The sequence below is a fragment of the Panthera tigris genome, chromosome C2 (genome assembly GCF_018350195.1).
Source record: "Panthera tigris isolate Pti1 chromosome C2, P.tigris_Pti1_mat1.1, whole genome shotgun sequence".
Classification (NCBI taxonomy): Eukaryota; Metazoa; Chordata; class Mammalia; order Carnivora; family Felidae; genus Panthera; species Panthera tigris.
Window position 1 is genome coordinate 91,078,988 of NC_056668.1, and position 20,962 is coordinate 91,099,949.

General features: G+C 34.9%; 1 protein-coding gene and 1 pseudogene across 16 annotated transcripts in view; one reads left to right on the forward strand and one right to left on the reverse strand.

Annotated features, from left to right (window-relative positions):
- The window catches only part of NAALADL2 (N-acetylated alpha-linked acidic dipeptidase like 2), a 1,331,477-nt gene that overhangs the window by 1,271,402 nt on the left and 39,113 nt on the right, over positions 1 to 20,962 (reverse strand). For 2 of the 16 annotated variants that reach the window (XM_042998916.1, XM_042998926.1), the window contains one exon: positions 1,701 to 1,788. The exons of the other annotated variants lie outside the window; for them this stretch is intronic. The gene's annotated coding sequence lies outside the window, so the exon portion shown is untranslated. The remainder of the gene's footprint in view (positions 1 to 1,700; positions 1,789 to 20,962) is intronic. 16 annotated transcript variants of the gene reach the window in all.
- On the forward strand, positions 1,145 to 1,871 carry LOC122241914 (annotated as a pseudogene).

The following is a 20,962-nucleotide window of genomic DNA, read 5'->3' on the forward strand; positions in this document are numbered from 1 at the left end:
CTAACAAAGGCCTTTCTCAGACCTATCATTTGCCCTCTATGCTCCTGTGCCCAGATTCCTGAAGACTAATGCAGACACCATGCTAAAAATACACTGCCTCTCACCCCAGCTGAGCTCCCCAGGCCACTGAGCTCCCCTTTGGTTGGTCGTCTTTTCCATTCCCCTCAGTGACTATCCCTAATGTCCATTATTCTCTCCAGCACTGTATCTCATCCCAAACCTCTTCTCCTTTAGCAAATAGTTCCTCAGAGTATTATCAAAAAGCATCTTTCTCACTCTCCATTTCCCAGAGATATATTTACCTAGAATCATGCCATCTTTTCCTCATGCCCTAAAGGAAGAAACTTCTACCTTAGGCTGGTCCCTCCATCTGTACTTTAAATCCCATTCGCTCTCAGTTACTCAAGATCTTTATATTATCAATGATCTTTTCTCTTTGCTGCATCATCAACTTCCTCTCAACTAGATCCTTCCTTCAGCAACATATAAATATGTTCACATTTCTCCCAGCATAATAAAAATCCTACCTTTGACTTATGCTTACTTCTTCCCTTCCCAAGTACCCTTTTATAAGTATACTCCCTGTCTCCATATCCCCTTTTGCATCTCTCAACCTTTTGCAATTTGCTGCTACTTCAACCACACTATTGGTATTACTCTCACTAAGATCATTTAAATGACTTTCAAGTTTCTAAGTTTAAAGGCCAGGTTTCCATTCTCTTACTTGAGCTCCCTACAATATTTGATACTACTCATCAATTTCCCCTCTTCAAGTGCTCTCCTGGTTTAAATTTTTTTAATGTTTATTTACTTTTGAGAGAGAGAGAGAGAGAGAGAGAGAGAGAGAGAGAGAGAGAGAGAGCGAGCAGGGGAGGGGCAGAGAGACAGGGAGACACAGAATCGGAAGCAGGCATCAGGCTCTGAGCTGTCAGCACAGAGCCTGATGCAGGGCTCGAACCCATGAACCATGAGATCATGACCTGAGCCAAAGTCAGATGCTCAACCGACTGAGCCACTCAGGCGCCCCATCTCCTGGTTTTAGAGTAACATTATCCCTTGTTTCTCTTCTTCTCTAACTAGTTTTTCTGTTTCCGGGATTCTTCTTCCTACACGTATCAAAAAAAAATGTTTAAAAACACACTGAATGGCATCCCAGTGGATCTTCTGGGCTGAGCCACATATAGCAGGGCTCTGTCATGACAATATCATGCAGGTTGTGACTGTGAGCACTCACAGCCCCATGGGCTTTAATAGTCTGTATGCCATAATCGTGGAGTTTGGTGGCAATGTCACTTTACACGAAGTCATATATGGTGCTATCAGCTGCCCTGAGAAAGAGAAAGGGGGCTTCACTGCTGTGCCAGAAAACAATTAAATTTGGGAAAGTATATACTGTCATACACCTAGGGAAATAAGGATTCCCTAGATGTTTGATGGCCTGCTTTTCCGTCACTCGTAAAGTATTGTGCACTTGGCCCTGAGGCTTGCTAACATTTTGATTAGTGAGCAAGATGCCTGCAAAATTGGTGACTGGTTGCTTCAAGAAGCTGGAAGATTCGCTGTGTTTCCAGAGACTTCTTACCATCTAGAGAACACATACATCCACCAAGCCCCAGAGCTCCTGAAAGACCATAACACCCAAAGTTGACACCTATTCTTCTATCATTCTCTAGCAAATGACCACGAAAGAGGTGCCTTACTCAGGGGAGCATCAGTATGTGCTCTACACCATAGAGGCCTATTATCTTCATCCATTTCTCTCAGCAGCTGTCTTCACAGACTCCATCTCTGGGAAAAGACAAGATCATCTGCTGCTACTAAGTGCAGAACTTCTGGTTGACTTTAACTCTTTAAAACCTAAATTTGGCTGATTTTAAACCTATATCAAGATAAACTATTGCTTTGTTTCTATTCATTTTTTTTTACTTTATTTAAATCCAAGTTAGTTAACATAATAGTGTAATAATGGTTTCAGGAGTAGAATTTAGTGATTCATCACTTACATTATAATACCCAATGCTCATCCCAACAAGTGTTTTCCTACGCCCATCACCAGTTTAGCCCATCCCCCATCCAACACTTCTCCAGCAAATCTCAGTTTGTTCTCTGTATTTAAGAGTTTCTTATCGTTTGCCTCCCTCTCTGTTTTTATCTTATTTTTACTTCCCTTCAGCTATGTTCATCTGCTTTCTTTCTTAAATTCCACAAATGAGTGAAATCATAGGATATTTGTCCTTCTCTGACTTATTTTACTCAGCATAAGACATTCTAGTTCCACCCACGTTGCAGCAAATGGCAAGATTTCAATCGTTTGATCACCAATATTCCATTGTATATATACACCACATCTTCTTTATTCATTCATCAGTGGATAGATATTTAGGCTCTTTCCATAATTATCTATTCATTTTTAAAGAGGATATAGAAGAAAAATATTTGTAGGAGGGATTTTTAGAAAATAAATTTAAAACTCAAAAAAAAGAAAGAAAAAGAATTGCCAGAATGTAAATTTTACATCAATTAAAACTGTTACATTATAACAAAAAATAATAAATATAAATTCAATGCTCTGTAAGCATGATAAATTTGACATTAACAACATATATACTTTACAAATCAGTGTATTTCAATCAACAGATGGCTGCTTTCAAGATGGTATGGGAGGGGCGCCTGGGTGGCTCAGTCGGTTAAGCATCCGACTTCGGCTCAGGTCATGATCTCACGGGGTTCATGGGTTCGAGCCCCGCATCGGGTTCTGTGATGACAGCTCAGAGCCTGGAGCCTTCTTCGGATTCTGTGTCTCCCTCTCTCTCTGCCCCTCCCCTGCTCATGCTCTGTCTCTCTCTGTCTCAAAAATAAATAAACATTAAAAAAATTTTTTTAATTAAAAAAAAAGATGGTATGGGAAAGGAATGGAGAGGAAAACACTGATCTTTCTTTATTTTTTTTTTGAAGTTTATTAATTTTTGAGAGAGAGAGAGAGAGACAGAGTGTTAGTGGGGGAGGGAGACACAGAATCTGAAGCAGGTTCCAGGCTCTGAGCTGTCAGCCCAGAGCCCAATGCAGAACTTGGACTCACGAACCTCGAGATCATGACCTGAGCCAAAGTAGGACACTTAACCAACTAAGCCACCAGGTGGCCCAGGAAAATGCTGATCTTAAGCGTGCATTAAAGTCTTCTACACTGTTCCAGGGGACACAGTATATTCTTTACAAAATATAAAACTAAACCAAAATTAATTAAATTCTATCCATCTTACATGAGTAATCTTTAAAAATGTAAGAATTTCTTTAAAAAGGAAGAGAAAATTAAAACTAAACTAAGTAAAAGACATGAAAGAATAAAGAATACAATAGAAATCAATGAAACTGAAAATAATAGAAGAATTTAATTAAACCATAAACTGATTCTTTGAAATAATCAAGAAAAAATAGCCAGACGGGGGTAAAAAAAGAGAGAAGACACAGATTTTTCACTTTCAGGAATCAGAGATATGGCATCATTCCAAATGCTATAGCTATTACTTAAGAAAATATCATGAAAAACTTTACACCAATAAATTCTACAACTTAGATAAAACTGAAAAAAATGGTTTCAAACTGTCAAAGCTCACTCAAGAAGAAACAGGTAGCCATTTATACCTCTGTACCTTTTACAGAAATTGTATCTGTAGCTAACACCCTATCCACAAGTAAAAATCTATACCCAGACAGCTTCACCAGAAAGTTTCCTAAATATTTATGGAAGAGATAATCTCAACACCAAATAAAATCGTCCAGAAAACTGAGGAGGAGGAATATTTCCCAATTCATTCTATAAAACTATCATTACCCTACTACAATTATGTTGCAAGAAAAAGATAATTGAGACCAATATGCCTCACTTTAAAAAATGCAAAACTTGAAAACAAAATTTAGGCCAATGGAAACCAACAATACATAAATGATGGAGTGGGGTTTATTCATTTACCCCAGAAATGCAAGGTTGGCTTAACATTCAAACAGTAATTAATATAGTTCACCATATTTCAGACTGAAAAAAGAAAAACAAGATCATTCTAATGTATGCATAAAAATTATATGACAAAATCCCTTATCCATTCATGCTAAAAATTTTTAGCACATCTGGAATAACAGAGAATTTTCTCAGCCTGATCAAGGGCATTGACCAAAAATCCTCCATTTAACATCACACTTAATCTCTTTTCCTAAGATCAAGAAAAACATAAAGATGTTTGTCACCACTTATATACAACATCACTCTGGAGATTCAAGCTAGAGCAGTTGTAAGTGTGTGTGTGTGTGTGTGTGTGTGTGTGTGTGTGAGTGAGTTGAGGGGAATGGGGAGTCTCAAATAATAAAAGGATAGGGTGCCTGGGTAGCTCAGTCAGTTAAGCTTCTGACTCTGGATTTTGGCTTAGGGCATGATCTCACAGTTTGTGGGTTCGAGTCCCATATTGGGATCCATGCTGGCAGCACGGAGCCTAAGACATTCTCTCTCTCCCTCTCTCTGCCTCTCCCCTGGTCATGTTCTCTCTCAAAATAAATAAAGCTTAAAAAAATTTTTAATTAAAATAAAATAATAAAAGGCATTCAGATTGGAAAGGAAGAACTAAAACTGCCTTTGCAAATAATCTTATAGGACATGATAATCTATACAAATAATCCAGTGGAATCTACAACAAAAAACAAATACTAGAAATAATGAGTTTTAGCATGGTAGTAAGATCCACGGTCAACATATAATATATAAAAAGAACTGTATTTCTATAAGCTAGTAATGAATCATCATAAATTCAAATTTTGAAAAAAAATGCCCTTAACACATATAAAAAATATGAAATATTTAGGACAAAATAAGTAACTCTGACAAAATGTACAAGACTTGTGAAATAAAAACTGTAAAATATTGCTAAGAGAATTTAAAGAAGACATCTGTACACAGAGAGGCATGCCTAATCCATAGGTCAAAAGAAACAACAATGTGAAGATGTCAATTCTCCCCAAATTGATACGATTCAACATATCCCAGAACAAAATCCTAGCTGGATTTCTGTATTAAATTGAAAGCTGATGCTAAAACTCATGTAGAAATGCAAAGGGCCTAGAATAACCAAAACAACTTTGAAGAACAAAACTGTAGGGCTTTTAATCAAGTAGAATTATCTACTTGATTAAAAGATTTTATTATATAGCTAGTAATCAAGAAAGCGTAGTAGTGGCTCAGACAGAGATAAGCAAATAGATCAACAGAACAAAACAGATATTCCAAAAAGAGGCATATATATATATATGGACAACTGATTTTTTTACAAAGGCAAAAAAGGCAATTCACTGGAGAAAGAATAGTCTTTTGAACAACTGATGCTGAAACAAGTGAAAATCACTATACAGAAAAAAGAAACATAAAGTTGATCCATGCCTTAATCCTTATATAAAAATTACTCATAATGAATCACAGACTTAAATTCTAAAAAATTAAAACATTTAGAATAATGCATAAAAGAAAACCTTGTGCGCCTGATGTAGACAAAGATTTCTTAGTATGATACTGAAAAAGCATAATCCATAAAAGAACAAAATGACAAATTGGATTTCACCAAAATCAAAAACTTCTATTCGAAAGACCGTTAAGAAGAATGAAAAGACAAGCCACAGACTAGGAAAATATATTTGCAAGACACCTATATGATAAAGAATTTGTATCTAAAATGTATAAAGAACTCTTAATTGAAAATTTGGCCAAAGATTAAAACAAACACATTATCAAGAAATATAAATGGATCACAATAAGCAAATGAAAAGATACTTAACATCATTAGTCATAAGAGAAATGAACATTAAAACCACAAAGATATACAATTATACTTCTCTAAGAATGGCTAAAATTAGAAAGCCTGGCCATGGAAAGTGGCAACAAAACTGAGGAGAACCTGAAAATCTCATATATTGCTGACTGGAATGTAAATGATACAACTACTTTGGAAAACAGTTTGGCAGTTTCTTAAAAATTTATACACAGACCTACCATATAGCCCAGCCATTCCACTCCTAGATATTTCCCCAAGAGAAATAAAAGCAGAAGCCCAGATATAATCTTGTATGTGAATGTCCATAGTAGCTTTATTTATAAGAGCCAAAAACTAGAAGATCTTAAATGTTTATCAACAGGTAAATAAACAAATTGTATCATGTTCATATAATAGAATGTTTCTTCAAAGAAAATAAACTATTAATATACACAACAATACAAGTGTTATATCAAAACTATACTTCAGGAAACACAAAACAGCACATACGATATTATCCATTTACACAAAATTATGGAAAATGAAAACCAATATATAATAACAGAAAGCATATCAGTGGTTGCCCAGGGAAATAAAGGCAGGGGCAGGAACAGGAGGAACTACAAACAGGCCTGAGGAAACTTTTGGGCCTGATGGCTATGTTCACTATAATGTGGTTATGATTTCACTGGTATGTTAATATGTCAGAATTCACAAACTGCATACTTTATATGTACCTTATTGTATGTCACTCATACCTCAATAAAGGTAAAAATAAAGCTCTAAAAACATAAAAAAGAAATAAGGCCTCTAAAATGTTAGGATTCACTGATTTTCACTTGAACCATTAAACATGTGTACATTGAAATGTTCATTTTCATTCCAAAGATACTATTTGCCAGGTTCATCTTTCAGTTGTTGATATAAAAGACTCCAGCACCAAAAAATGTTAGATATTCAATACATGGTCACTTATTTTATCCAAAGTCCTCTAATTTTCATAATCATCACAAGCAATCAGCAAGGGGTGAAACTATCATTTATTCACTAGAAAAAATACTTACTGAGTGTTACAGTCTGTGCTAGGTAATAAAATACAGTAAATAAAAATGAGTTTCCACCATCAAGAAGGTCATGGTCTAGTGGGGAAGATAGGAATTTTTGAAGCTAATGTTCAAAAGATGTGGCAAGTGCAATATTAAAGATATGCAGAAGTGTGTTCATGGCATAATGTGAGCAAGGAAGAGGCATACCTAACTGGCTGGGGACAATAAATACAATGCAGGCTAGGGGAGGGAAAGCTTTGCAAAGGAAGAAACTTCTAAACCATATGTAAATAGTAACATTAAGATAACATGATAATTCAGTTACAAAAATAAATCTCTTCCTTTTAGTACCTTTTAGTACCTACTGACATGTTCCTTTAAAAGAGAAGGGATGATTCTGAAAGTTAGTACCTGTGTGCATATCACCCGTACTTCCAAAATATTAAAATATTTTGGCAAAATAATGGATAAAATGTTAAGAAAAGATTCTAGATAGGAATATAAAGGTAAAGGTTTTTAGTAATAGCTTTAATAAATAATTCACTTTTTTATTCATGTGCAAGTAATGGAACAGATATATAATGGAGCTAGGACAGAGAATGCATCTGTATGTTGGCCTTATTATTTTAATTACTTAGGATGAATTTATTCTTTAAAGAATATATTCAGTCTAAATCTTACTACCAATAGATTCATGCTTAACTTCTTGTAGTATTATAGACCTTGAGGAGTTCCACAAGAATTGTGGAACTTATGAAGGTAAAGAAGAATAGTAATGGAAGTATTCTAACACGATTTGGGTTCCATGTTATTTAAATATTCTATTATTGCAGTATCCATCAGAATAACAACACTATAGCTAATCTCATCAAGGTCAAGGATAGGAATAAGCTGAGATAAAAACTAGAATTTATCACTGCTTTAACTGAGGATATCTAAAAGATTAATAATTCCAACCTTGAATATTGAACAGATCCCGTCTACATATATAGATGGCCAAATAATCCTTTCCTTTACCCACTTCTAATACATGCATGTGTTGGAATATATATATAGATATATATATCTATATATATATAGATATATATATATATAGATATATATATGTATATATATATAGATATATATATATAGATATATATACACACACATTTACATATGTGTATGTAAATATACACACACACTCTCACATATATAACATCAGCTGGCATCAATGAATACATGCCTTTAACATTAGGAGAGAATTCTCTATCCCACGATCTAGGCAAAGGAAAAATAAATCTTTACAGTTTTATGATCATGCAAATAGCCAAGAAATGAGTCAAATATTATCAACATCTAACGTCAACACTGAGGGAGCCAAAGTGCTAATGGAAGTTACATTTTCTCCTTGGCATATTTAGTGTTTTAAGAGTGTCCAATATGTTCATAGTATATCAAATGAGAAAATTTCAGGCAGTAGAGACAGCATGTACATAGAATGAGCTGAGAAATACTGAGGGATATCTAATGAGGTTATGGAACAATCAGTGCAGCTTGCCTGCTGACTGTTCATTAGCCACCCTAAAAGAGCCAGAGGTGCCCCCTCTTCCTGCCAGCAGCTGCTGAACCAAAAGGAAGAATCACTGGAGTTCAAGAGCACAAACATCATACAATCAGAAAATGTTAGAGCTGGAAAGGCTCTAAAAGGTCACATAGTAACAGTGTCCAAATCAGCAGGTCATGGTTACACTTCAGTGATTCTATGAACCTCTTGAAATTATATACAAAGATCTGTGTACACATGCAGAAGAACCATTTATCTAGTTGAATCATTTCATTTAATGGATGGGGAAACAGTTCCACTGATACTCACAACTCACTAGTACTAAATCAGAGACAAGATTTCTTGAGTCCCAGCTATTTGTTTTTGCTAACACACCAAGTATTAAGTATTAAAAATCTTAACTGCAGCAGAAAAAGACAGACAGCTGCAATCCCTAATCTGAGATTTTCAAAAATATTCAATACACCCTGTGTAATCACTCAATAAACTCTCCAAGAGTCCATTTATACTGCCCTTCCTTGTCAAAGTGCCAAACATAACCTGTGTGATATTTGTGTTCTGGCAGCCCTTGCAAGTGAATCAATATCTGACACAAGTAGCTGCTCATGCCCTACTGGCATCTCAGAAACCAAAGGTAGTCTGTCAGAACACTCAAGGAAGAAACTAGAGGATACAAAAAGGTTTGAGAATATAAGTGTTCAAGGGCAGAGCTATGCAGTAACTTATACTGCCTTGTGTATAGTTGATGCTCAGCAAATGTTTGCTGAACTGAATTGAACTTTTGTGTAAACCATCTGACAAATGGTCACCCTGACCATTACCAAAGGAGGAAGAATTCTTGCTCAAGAATTGCTTCCCTTATGAATACACTAAGGCTATTTTTTTTTAAATTAGCTTTCCTTAAGCAACTCCATACATATTCATCAATGTTTCAGTTATTCCAAAATACCTCTGATTTTACAAACAGAAGCCAGGGCTTTACAGGTTCGATAAATTTACAAGACTTTCTCTCAGTGTTGCTGATATCTAGATCTAGACCTAGATATAGATATATAGATGAAATCTCTCTAGTAAGATATTTTGGCTAATAAGACTCTCTCATCAAATTAATTAACATCATTAGATTCACTTTCAGATGGTTTGACAGTGGTCTTTGGGGTCTAATAACATATTGCTAATGTGGGCAAGCTGCCACTGGACTAAATATGATTTTGTACAAAGTAAATTCTCCATCTCAAATATAAATAAAGTGTTTTCCTCTGCAAAACCTGCTTCTTTCCCTATTAACTACTGTGATTAGAAGCATATTATCTAGTCCCCAGTCCAAAAAGTTTACTAAACTTTTCTCTTACCTAAAACATCTACTGAATAAGGATACCCAAATATATCTTATCTATCAAATTCACAACTTCCTTTTTCCATGGCCAATGCTTTCTTATAGGCCCTCATCAGCATGAGCCAGAACGCACAATTCTTGCTACCTTTAATTGTTCCCATTCTAGTTATTCCTTCAATGACATCAGAATTCATTTTCTAAAAAGCAAATTTAATCATTTTTACTCTTGCCTGAAACCTATTAGTGGCCTCCTACTGCATTCAAGTAAACTCAGATTTTTACCTTAAAATTAAAGGTAATTAAAGCTTGGTGTTCTTTCCATTCTCTTGTGCGGCAACCCGTAACATCTCCTACAGGCTCTTTTAAACATCCTGCTTAGAGACCTTGTCAAGGTTCTTCATGTCAGCCTATTTTCTTTATTCTCTTAACTTTTAGCATATACTGTACCCGCTCTGTAAAACACTCTCTGACACTTTTTCCATGAGGCTTAGACGCTATCCTTCCTTCATGGCTTAGGCAAAGGCTGCAAAAAGAACCTTACCTGTCTCCCCCACAGGAAGTCAGTTATTTGCTTTCCAATCTAGCATTTTATCCATATTTCTATCAGCACATTTAAAACAATATTTTATGAAATATACATACTGAAGTAAAATATATTACCTGAACAAAATGAAAGTCAATTAAATATCAGTACCAAAAAGATATCTAGAATCCCCAAATATACACACTTCCAACATCCCCATGGGCCAATGGAGGAATAACAAGGAAAATCAGGAAACATATTGTATTAAAAAATAATAAATACATGTTAGATAAAATTCATGAAATGGGGTGACAACAGTGAAAATCAGAGTGAGAACCTCCAAAAGCCTCTCCTACATAAAACCAACAAGAGAACTGGCAAAATTGTTAGAATCAACTTTTTCAAAACTCAAAATACCAAAGGCTTGCAGCATTCTTGTGAATGTTTATTCAAGAAAAATAACTGATCTCAGTAAAAACAGTGATCTTTGAGGAATTTGAATTTGCCCTACTCCTTTCCCCCATTAGTTGAAAATTAAGCACACGTATTTGTGGTGAATACTAGAAGACAGGGCACCTCTAAAAAAAAAAAAAAAAAAAAGCAGTATGGGTCTGGAGTATCTTCAAACTCTCATTCCCAAAGAAATGTCATGATATGACCTATTTTATGGTTCCTAGAAGACTCATTTCAAGTTTCTCTATATTTGACCTAAATCAGATCTCACCCAGTGGGAAAAGCCTTTTTTTCCAAAGTCGTTTGTTGAAAACAATTACAAGAATGTTATTTTAATTTTTTTTAATGTTTATTTACTTTTGAGACAGAGAGAGACAGAGTATGAGCGAGGGAGGGGCAGAGAGAGAGGGAGACACAGAATCCAAAACAGGCTCCAGGCTCTGAGCTGGCAGCACAGAACCCGATGCAGGGCTCGAACCCACGAACCGTGAGATCATGACCTGAGCCAAAGTCGGATGCTCAACTGACTGAGCCACCCAGGCACCCCACACGAATATTATTTTAACTTTACAGTTGTCTAAAGCCTCTCATCTTGGCTTACAGATGGCTATCTTCTCTTTGTGTCTTCACATGGTCTTCCTTCTGTCCATGTCTATGTCCAAATTTATAAGGATGCCAGTGATATTGGATTAGGGCCCACCCTAATGACCCCATTTTAACCTAATCACCTCTGTAAAGATGCTATCACCAAATAATGACATGTTCTATGGTACTGGGGGCTAGAATTTCAACATGATTTTTTGTGGGGGCCACAATTCAGCCTATAACATCCCTCCTCAAACATAAAAAAAAGTTGTGCTACGGTTATGTTTTGGGGTCTTTTCAAATGTTTCGAAATAACGAGCCATATTTTTCAAAGTTTTTTCTATTACCTTTAAAGCATTATATTAAGGAAAAGTCCCTAAAGTCTCTAACTATGCTTTTGAAACTCAATTGTTACAGCAAAGTCAACAGTAGAACTTTGACAGTAGAACAGTAGAAAAAAAGAACAAATGGACTGATTTTAGTCCTGGCTCAGCCATTAACCATTGAATTTTCCCTGTATTTAGTACTTAAATAATGCATACTTTAATTCTTCACCTGGAAAAGGAAGTGGTTGGACTGAATCCCTCTGCAACTCCACAAGACCAAAGACTCTGATTCTATCTTGTCTTATTTTGCTACAGCAATTGGCGGGTTGAAGGTAGACTAGAAATAGTACAAGAACATTTATTTAAATGAAGAGATTAATATAAATTCAGTTGAGTTTGGAAATGTTTGCACAGCTGAAAACCATGAACCTTCCAAACTTCTTGGACAAATTTCATCCATTCTCTGAGGATAGACTGTTTTTGGATTTGTAAATGCACATGAATGTTGCTTTCAGCACAAAAAAAATACCTATGGTAGGTATCCCTCATAACAGTGCCTTATGTGACTCCAAAATTATTAAGGTTGAATATTCCAGCAGTCTTTATTTTCTTGAAAATTAGTCCTAGAAAATTAGAACTAATCACAATAGGCTATAGGACTTAAGTTATTAATTTATGAAAACTCCCTTGGATGCTCATAGATTCTATGATAAAATTCAAAGCATCTAGTTATTCACTTACTAAATGGTGTCCACATATTCTGAACTAGTAAATTAAAAAAGGTATACATCACCATATCCATATTTTAAATACACCACATGAGAACAGAATCAAGAATGAAATGGTCTTTCTTGACACAGGAGAAAGAAACATGCATTTGAAAGAGAATTCATGTCTCCTGATAAAAGTGCTTTTCTAAATTTGATACAGAGCATAATGATCAAAAGTTTCAGGAAAACGTGTTGGAAGACAATGATTCATATAAACATTCCCTTTGAGAAATAATCATGGACTATTACAACAAAGACTATAGGGTATGTTAGGACAATTTGAAACAACATCAATGCTGGAAGAAAAAAAAAACATGCCAATATTTCAGAAGCTTGTTTAAGACACAAAGAATCCTTCAGAAGGGACATCTATGTAAAATTACCAGCTGAGATGAATTCTTGAGGATACCAGCTATGTATAATTGGCATTATTTATTTAAACTTAATATAGATATTGGAGAAGAACAAGTGAGCTGACTTTGAAAAGCAATTCTGTTAATATTCCACACTTGACAATGATAATGATAAATTATTTAAAGAGTGCCATATATATGAAACATTTAAGAGTATAAAATGCATGTTTGGGTTCTTTTTTAAATAACTATGTTAATGAACAGGCTAAGTCTAAAAGGGTTCTTTGACTACCTGAACCTTCTAACCCTCTAAGAGTCACAAATTTTGCTCAGACTGCTGCTGTTGTATAGTCAAAAAGGTACTATAGAGCATAGTAGAGCATGGTGCAGATGGCTATATAATCATGGTCTACAGTTATAAGATTCAGGTAATTGATATAATGGTGAAAAATGATACAGGGTTGAAAAAAGAACACCAGCAATATTAAGGCGTGTTATGGTGATCGAAAGTTCATGATGTACTTTCTAAGAGTACACCAATCACTCAAAATTGATAAAGTAATTCTTCCATTTAAGCAATACCCCATTCTACAAGTAATTTCTTACAAGATAGTGTCTCACATGTTCTTATATGGTTGATTCACTTCTTATGGCTAAGTGCTCCCAGAGAATGGTTTACTCATTCTTGCTGACAATAGCCCTAGAAAATAGAAGTACTTTACATACCTATAAAATACTTTTGAAGTACATAGCTCTCCTTTTCCTTTCAGAATACAAATCCCATTGCAAATTGTAATTAAGATTGGAGGTGGCCAAAAAAAAAAAAAAAAAGATTGGAGGTCACACTATTTTATAAGCAGGAGTATGAAGAGATTAACTGGCCAGCTTATTTTGCTAATCATGAAATAAAAACCCAACTCCTATTTCACTCACTGAGATACTCAAACAAAGGTTCTCAAGGGTGCATTCTCCAAACAGAAAGGCTCTTCCCACCTGTGGGATAGAAGCTGCATCCCCCGCCTTACTTATTCAATTCATTCAAATGTTTTCAATTCATCTAAGTTTCCCACCTCTATACTCTCCCCATGTTTTGAAAATTATACACTATCACTTTCCTCCAAACTTGAAACCAAGGGTTCTTGATTTTTTTTTAATTTCATCAAGATACAATTCACATAAATAAAATTCAACCATTTAAAGTGTATGATTCAATGGATTTTAGCAAATTCACAGAGTTGTACAACAATCACAATAGTTAATTTTAGAACATTTTCATCCTTCCCCGAAGAAACTCATACTCATTTTCATCCCATTCCCTCCTCTCCCAACACTAAGAAACCAATAATCTACTTTCTGTCTCTATGGAGATTTACCAATTCTGGACGTTTCAATAAAAGGAATCACACAGTACGTGGTCTTTTGCGATTGGCTTCTTTGACTTACTGTAATGTTTTCAAGGTTCATCCATGTAGTAGAATATATCAATACTTCACTTTTATTGCCAGATAATATTCCAATACACAAGATTTTATTTACCCATTCATCAGCTGATGAACAACTGGGTTGTTTGTACTTTTAGGCTATTATGAATAATGCTGCTATGAACATTCATGTATAAGTCTTTGTGTAGATGAATACAGGTTTTCATTTTGCTTAGAAATATAGCTAGCAGTGGAATTTCTAGGTCATATGGAACTTCTATGCTGAATAATTTAAGGAACTACTAAACTGTTTTCCAAAACCACTGCACCCATTTGCATTCCCCTCATCAACCTATGAGGGTTCCAATTTCTCTACAACCTCACCAACACATTCTGTTTATCTGACTTTTTAATTACAGTCATCTTAGTGGGTATAAAGTGGTATGTTACTGTGATTTTGAACTGCATTTTCCCAATGTGTAATGATGCTTTTCATATGCTTATTTACCACTTGTATAACCTTTTTGGTAAAATATCTATTCAGATTGTTCATGCATTTTTAATTGGATTATTTGTGTTTTTAGTACCGAGTTGTAGGAATTACTTATATATTCTAGATATAAATCCCATATCAGATATATAATTTGAAAACATTTTCTCCCATAATATGGATCATTTTTTTCAACTTTATGATAATATAATTTCTAGCACAAAAGCTTTAAATGTTGATAAATCTAATTTATCTATTCTTCCTTTTGTTGTTTGTGCTTTTGGAGTCATATCTCAAAAATACTGCAAAGACCAAGGTCATGAAGATTTCTTCATAATTTTTTTCTAAGAGTTCTATAGTTTTAGCTCTTACATTTAGGGATCTGATCCATTTTAAATTAATTTTTGTGTATGGTGTGAAGTACAGCTATCTAACTTCATTCTTTGTATGAGCACATCCAGTTGTCTTAGCACTATTTCTTGAAAAGAATTCTTCTTTCTTCACTCAACTGTTTTGGTACTCTTGTCAAAAAACAATGGACTATAAAATTGAGTTTAATAACACAAAATTTAAGCGACAAGGTCACCTGAAAATTTTCAAAATAATAATCTGAGATTTAGCCAGTAACCATCAATGAAGTGGAAAAATGGCTAGCTAACATCCAGATGACAGGCAGAGTGTGTCAATGAAACACTGACTTTATCCACATCAATATAAGTAACAGAAGTGATAACAGGCTAGGAGATGAAAAAGCTGAAATCACACAGGTAGGCAATGATATCAAGTGTTTATAAGCCATAATAATGACTAAAGTCAAGTAGTTGGCTATGGAAATATTTTATGTAATTGATCTACTTTGAAGATATATGAGGAGCAGCCTCACGGGATAAGGTGGAGCATCTGTGAGCGTGAATAACAGGAACTAAACAGGATATAGAAACCAATTCCTTAGTAGCCTGATTCAGAATAGGGTTTAGATCCAATGGAGGATATGAATCAAGAAATGAAGATGGAAACCAAGTTATGCATACAAGGCAAATATGCAAAAGTTTGGGGAATGTCATGGAATTGTAAAAAAAAAAAAAAATAGACTAGGAATTTACCCCAGATAACCCTAGATAGAAATTGAAAACAATTTCCACTTTTTGTTTAAAAAGAGGCTTTTCACATTGCATCCTTAGTAAGGAATGGCTTATGGATTTGTAGACATAGCACATCAATGCCTACAATAAGGAAGCATTTACTGAATCCTTGCTATATCCCAGGCACACTCTCTGTTGTTTTTACATGTATTATCTTGCCTAATTCTCATGAGTATCCATAAGAGGTTAACCCTATTATATTCATATTAGAGATAACAAAATTGAGATTTTAAAAAGTTAAGTATCTTATCTAAGTCTCAGAGCTACAAAACAGTTAAGTCTAGATTTAAAACCAGATTAAGCTGACTCCAAATTATTTGGTCTTCTGATTATACAGGTAAAGACAAAGAAAAACTGCATCAGCTTAGCCCTTTACTTAAAGTAATATATAAGTTGTATATGACTTGGATGCTAAAGATTAGAGGTTAATAGGGTTTCAAATCTTCATTGGTTATTAGTGTTACCACCAAACTAATCACCGGTATTAGAAATGTCTTGAGCTTTCTCTGATTTCTTCACCCAACATGTCATTTCTACCTGACATCCATCTCCTTTCCATTCCACACTCACAGAATATATTTCAGGTCATCATCACTCCAAGACTTGATAATTGTCATATTTACCAAAGTTTCCTGTTGGTTCGCCTTACATAAATCTAGGTGATTCAGTACTACAAAACTAATCCTGAAATGCAGCTTTAATCAAGGCACATCTACTCTAAAAAATATTCAATAATCTCCCCTCATGTTCATCAAATATAGCAAACTGACCTCCACATGCCAGGCCTCTACAACATAGCCATGTCTTCCCCATCCAGCCTAAACATCTTAGCCGCCTACAGCCAAACTGTATCATTTACTATCATTGAAAAATGTTCCATGCTTCCAAACTCAATGCATTTATTCATTCTTTTCCTTGGCATGAAATGCCTCCTCATGTCCTCCCACAGAAATCAAATCCACCTCAGGGCACCTGGGTGGCTCAGTCAGTTGAGCTTCCAACTCTTGATTTCAGCTCAGGTCATGATCTCAGGGTCATGGAATCAAGCCCAGGTCAGGGTCCATGCTGAGCGTGGAGCCTGCCTAAGATTCTCATTTTCTTTCTCTTTCTCTCTTTGTCTCTCTGTCTATCTCTCTCTGTCTCTCTCTCTTTCTGTCTCTCTCTCTCTCTCTCTCTCTCTCTCTCTCTTTCTCCTAAATACAGAGAACAAACAGAGTTGCTGGAGGGGAGTTAAGTGGGGGCATGGGCTAAATAAGTGGGTGATGGGCATTAAGGAGGGCAATTGTTGGGATGAGCACTGGGTGTTACATGTAAGTAATGAATCACTAAATTCTACTCCTGAAACAATTACTACACTATATGTTAACTAACTTGGATTTAAATTTATAAAAAATAAATCTATCTCACCCTCTGCCCTTCTCCCCCACTCACACTCTCTGAGAGAGAGAGAGAGAGAGAGAGAGAGAGAGAGAGAGAGAGAAGAAAGAAAGAAAGAAAGAAAGAAAGAAAGAAAGAAAGAAAGAAAAAGATCCAATCCACCTCAAATGTCACATTGTATAAGAAACATCCCTGAAAACCAATTCCCTCAAGATAATGATTATAATGATTGATTCCTCTTTTAATTACATTTTTCTTGTATGGCTCATATGACTCTAAATTATTCTAGTTTTATGGATTTTCCTATTCTCTCTTTCTAGACTTCAATGAAAGCAAAACCTATATATTATTCTTCTCTGAATTCCATAAACACTTAGCAGATTCTTTGAAATTGTGGGCACTAAAAAATAATTGTTAGATTAAACTATTATTAAAGTTGAAACAATATAGTGGTATGTTAATCAGAAATATCTTGGCTGTAAATGGCATGTGTTCCATCTAGCTTAAAGGGGGAATTGCTTTTGGTACATGTAAACAAACTATGAAGAATAAATGATAGGGCTGGCCTCCAAATGACAGATATTGACAGGACTATCTACTATGTTGCTGTGTATCTCCTTTGGGTTGGCTCTGCCCCCCCCCCCCATTACAGACTGAACTTGCCTACCTCCTCAGAGACAGCCACTAGCACCTTCTCAGTTTCCATTCTCTAACCTTCAGGACCAGAGAGAAAAGGAGTATTCTACAAAATTCACCCTTATCCCTGCATCTGTTTAAAAAATAGGGAGGGCACTTGCATGGATCAGTAAGCTAAGCATCAGACTGGATTTTGGCTCAGGTCATGATCTCACAGTTCATGAGATACGGCCCTTGATGAGATCAAGCCCCACATCAGGCTCTGTGCTAACCAGGACAGAACCTGCTTGAGAATCCCTCTCTCCCTCCCTCCCTCTCTCTCTCTCTGCCCCTCTCCTGCACACATGTTCTCTCTCTCTCTCTCTCTCTCTCTCTCTCTCTCTCTCTGAAATAAACATTAAAAAAATTTTAAAGTACATGAAAAAAATCTCTTACTGGCCCAGCTTAGATCACTGAATTAACAACTGTGGACGAAAGTTGAGCATAGAAGGTGGTAGCTCTTGTTCAGGCCTCATAGATAAAGTGAGGTATTCATATGTGTGTACATTTTTTGGAGTGATGACTTACTCAGAAAATGAGGGAAGAGGCATTACGTGGAGAAAATACTTGATGTCCACTGTAAGTACCTAAAAGTTTCAGTGGTAATAACTGATTAACTGTTAAATAGTTGAGTAAAAAAAAAAAAAGGATTAAAGGAAAATCTTAGTCTATCAGTCTATGAACAGCATTTTGGAACACTTAGTAAAAAAAGAAAAAGATACACATCACACCTTTTACTTTCCCATTCTTCATATTATTGTTCTTTCTCCAACATTCTTACATGGGCAGGTTCAGATTTTGTACATAGTTTATGGATAAGTAAGGCTGTGCACAACTGTTCATAAATATGGAAAAGAAAATGGCTGCTTAGCATAACTGTTTGGGAATCTAATATTCTGTGATGGTTAAAATAATAGCCTTTCTTATGTAGCTTATCATTTTTTTCCTTGCATGACATTTATCTCCTCTAATATCATTATTGGAAATATCCATCATGTATCTCTCAGAGTATCATACACACAGGACATCAAGAATCATAGTTTCAAATGGCCATAATGGCCAAGAAGACAACATAAATGAGTAAGAAATATGGTGCTGTAAGAAGTGCCTACTCGAAGTGGGCAGCTGCTATGCTGTTCCAGCCAACTGTTCATTGATAGAAGGCAAACTAGTGTGGTGAAATCATGTGGTTCTTTTTATTAAAAAAATTCCAGAAAGTCAGGGCTATATATGAAACCTCCTGATTTTTAAATGTGAGCCACTAATTTAAATATTGTTTCAAATGCTGTACGTGCCAAACAGACCAATTCATATCCTATGTAGATATATTCAAAAGTATTCATTGAATGAATGCTAATGTACACAATTAATGATTTGCAAATTAAATCATAGTTTTCTATTAATTACATTCTAATTGTAAAGATTACTTTCTCCAGAAGAAAATGTTGGTCTTAGTCCATTAAAACACTATTTAAAATTTTAACATTTACTTTAAGAACTATTCTTCTTTTGTTAATGGGAAGCATTAGGTAAATGTAATGCTAAAAATTATCTCTGAAGAACTTAGTCAAATGGATAATCAATTCACTCTTATAGATGCTCTCTCATATAATATTAAGTTATCACACAGCCAGCATTTACTGTCATTCTCATTTATTCCTTATTACTTAAATGTTTAAACTGCTCAATTTAATCTTCTTTACGAAGGCATTTAAAACCACTATCAGCCATAATGATATCTGAGTTTCTACAGTCCTCATTTGTTGTTTGTTATTTAATCACATGTTCCCAAGCTTCAAAGAGCTTTGTGACTAATCAGTGGAACAACAGAAAACATAATAAATTTGTTATTAGGAGATCCAGTTGGATTCAAATTTATTAGTTATTAGAACTTGGGAAAGGGAAATAAATGGTTTGCCATGTACTTCAGCAATAAGTGTATAGCACCAGTCAACTGAGGATACAAACAGAAAGAAATCAAGAATTTATTTGCCAACGAACTGTCAATTCCTGTCAAAAAAAAAAAAAAGTAGATAAATATGAGAACCAGAAGGGACTACTTATAGAAACGACTATGAATAGATGCTGGGAGAAAGGAAAAGAATAAAAATGGATATCAAGATATATGGGTAAAAGATATATTAATAATCTAGTTAAAAGATACCTGAGTTCTTAAAGAAAAAATAATGTAAATGTTTGATACATATATAAAAATAAGATCTATGACAAAAAGCCTAAATGAAATGATGAGGAAAATGGAAATATATTTTTTTCAGAAAATAAAAGGAAAGACCTCACCCTAAGAGTTAAGAAGAAAATTACAAGATACTTAAAAACAAATAAATCATTCTATAAAGATGAAAAAATAATGCCTGATGTGAAAAGTACAACATATCAATTTATCAGCAGATTATATAAATCAGGAAAACAAACTGGTGAATTTGAAAACACAGCAATGGAAACTATGCAAAAGAAAACTGAAAAGAAAGAGAACCAAAAAGAGAAGATGCAAAGAAAGAGAAGTGATGGAAAAGGAAGGAATAGGAAGAAAAGGGGAAAGAGAAAAGAAGGTACTGTAGAGAATATAATGTGTGTAAGTAAAATATATGACAACAATAGCATAAAGAATCAGAAGGGAAAAATAGCAGAATACTACTGTAATATTCTAATATTACATATGAAGTGGTATAATATCATTTGAGAGTAGACTCAGATAAGTTAAAAAAAATATCCTCCAAATTCTGAACTAATCACTAAAATAACAAAATGAAGAAATATAGCCAATCCTAAGCCAATGAGTGAGATAGTATAAAATAATTTTTAAAAGTACTCAATCCAAAAGATGGAAGACAAAGGAAAGAAGGATATCAAAATAAGGATGGAATTAACAGAAAACAAATAGCAAGACGATAAACTTAAACCTCACCATGTCAATAACTGTACAATAAGCAAACTGTTTATAAACACTAACATTAGAAGGCAAATATTACTGGGGCGCCTGAGTGGATCAGTTGGTTGAGCGTCCAGCTTCAGCTAAGGTCATGATCTCATGGTTTGTGAGCTCAAGCCCCGCGTCAGGCTCTGTGCTGACAGCTTGGAGCCTGGAGCCTGCTTCGGATTCTGTCTCCTT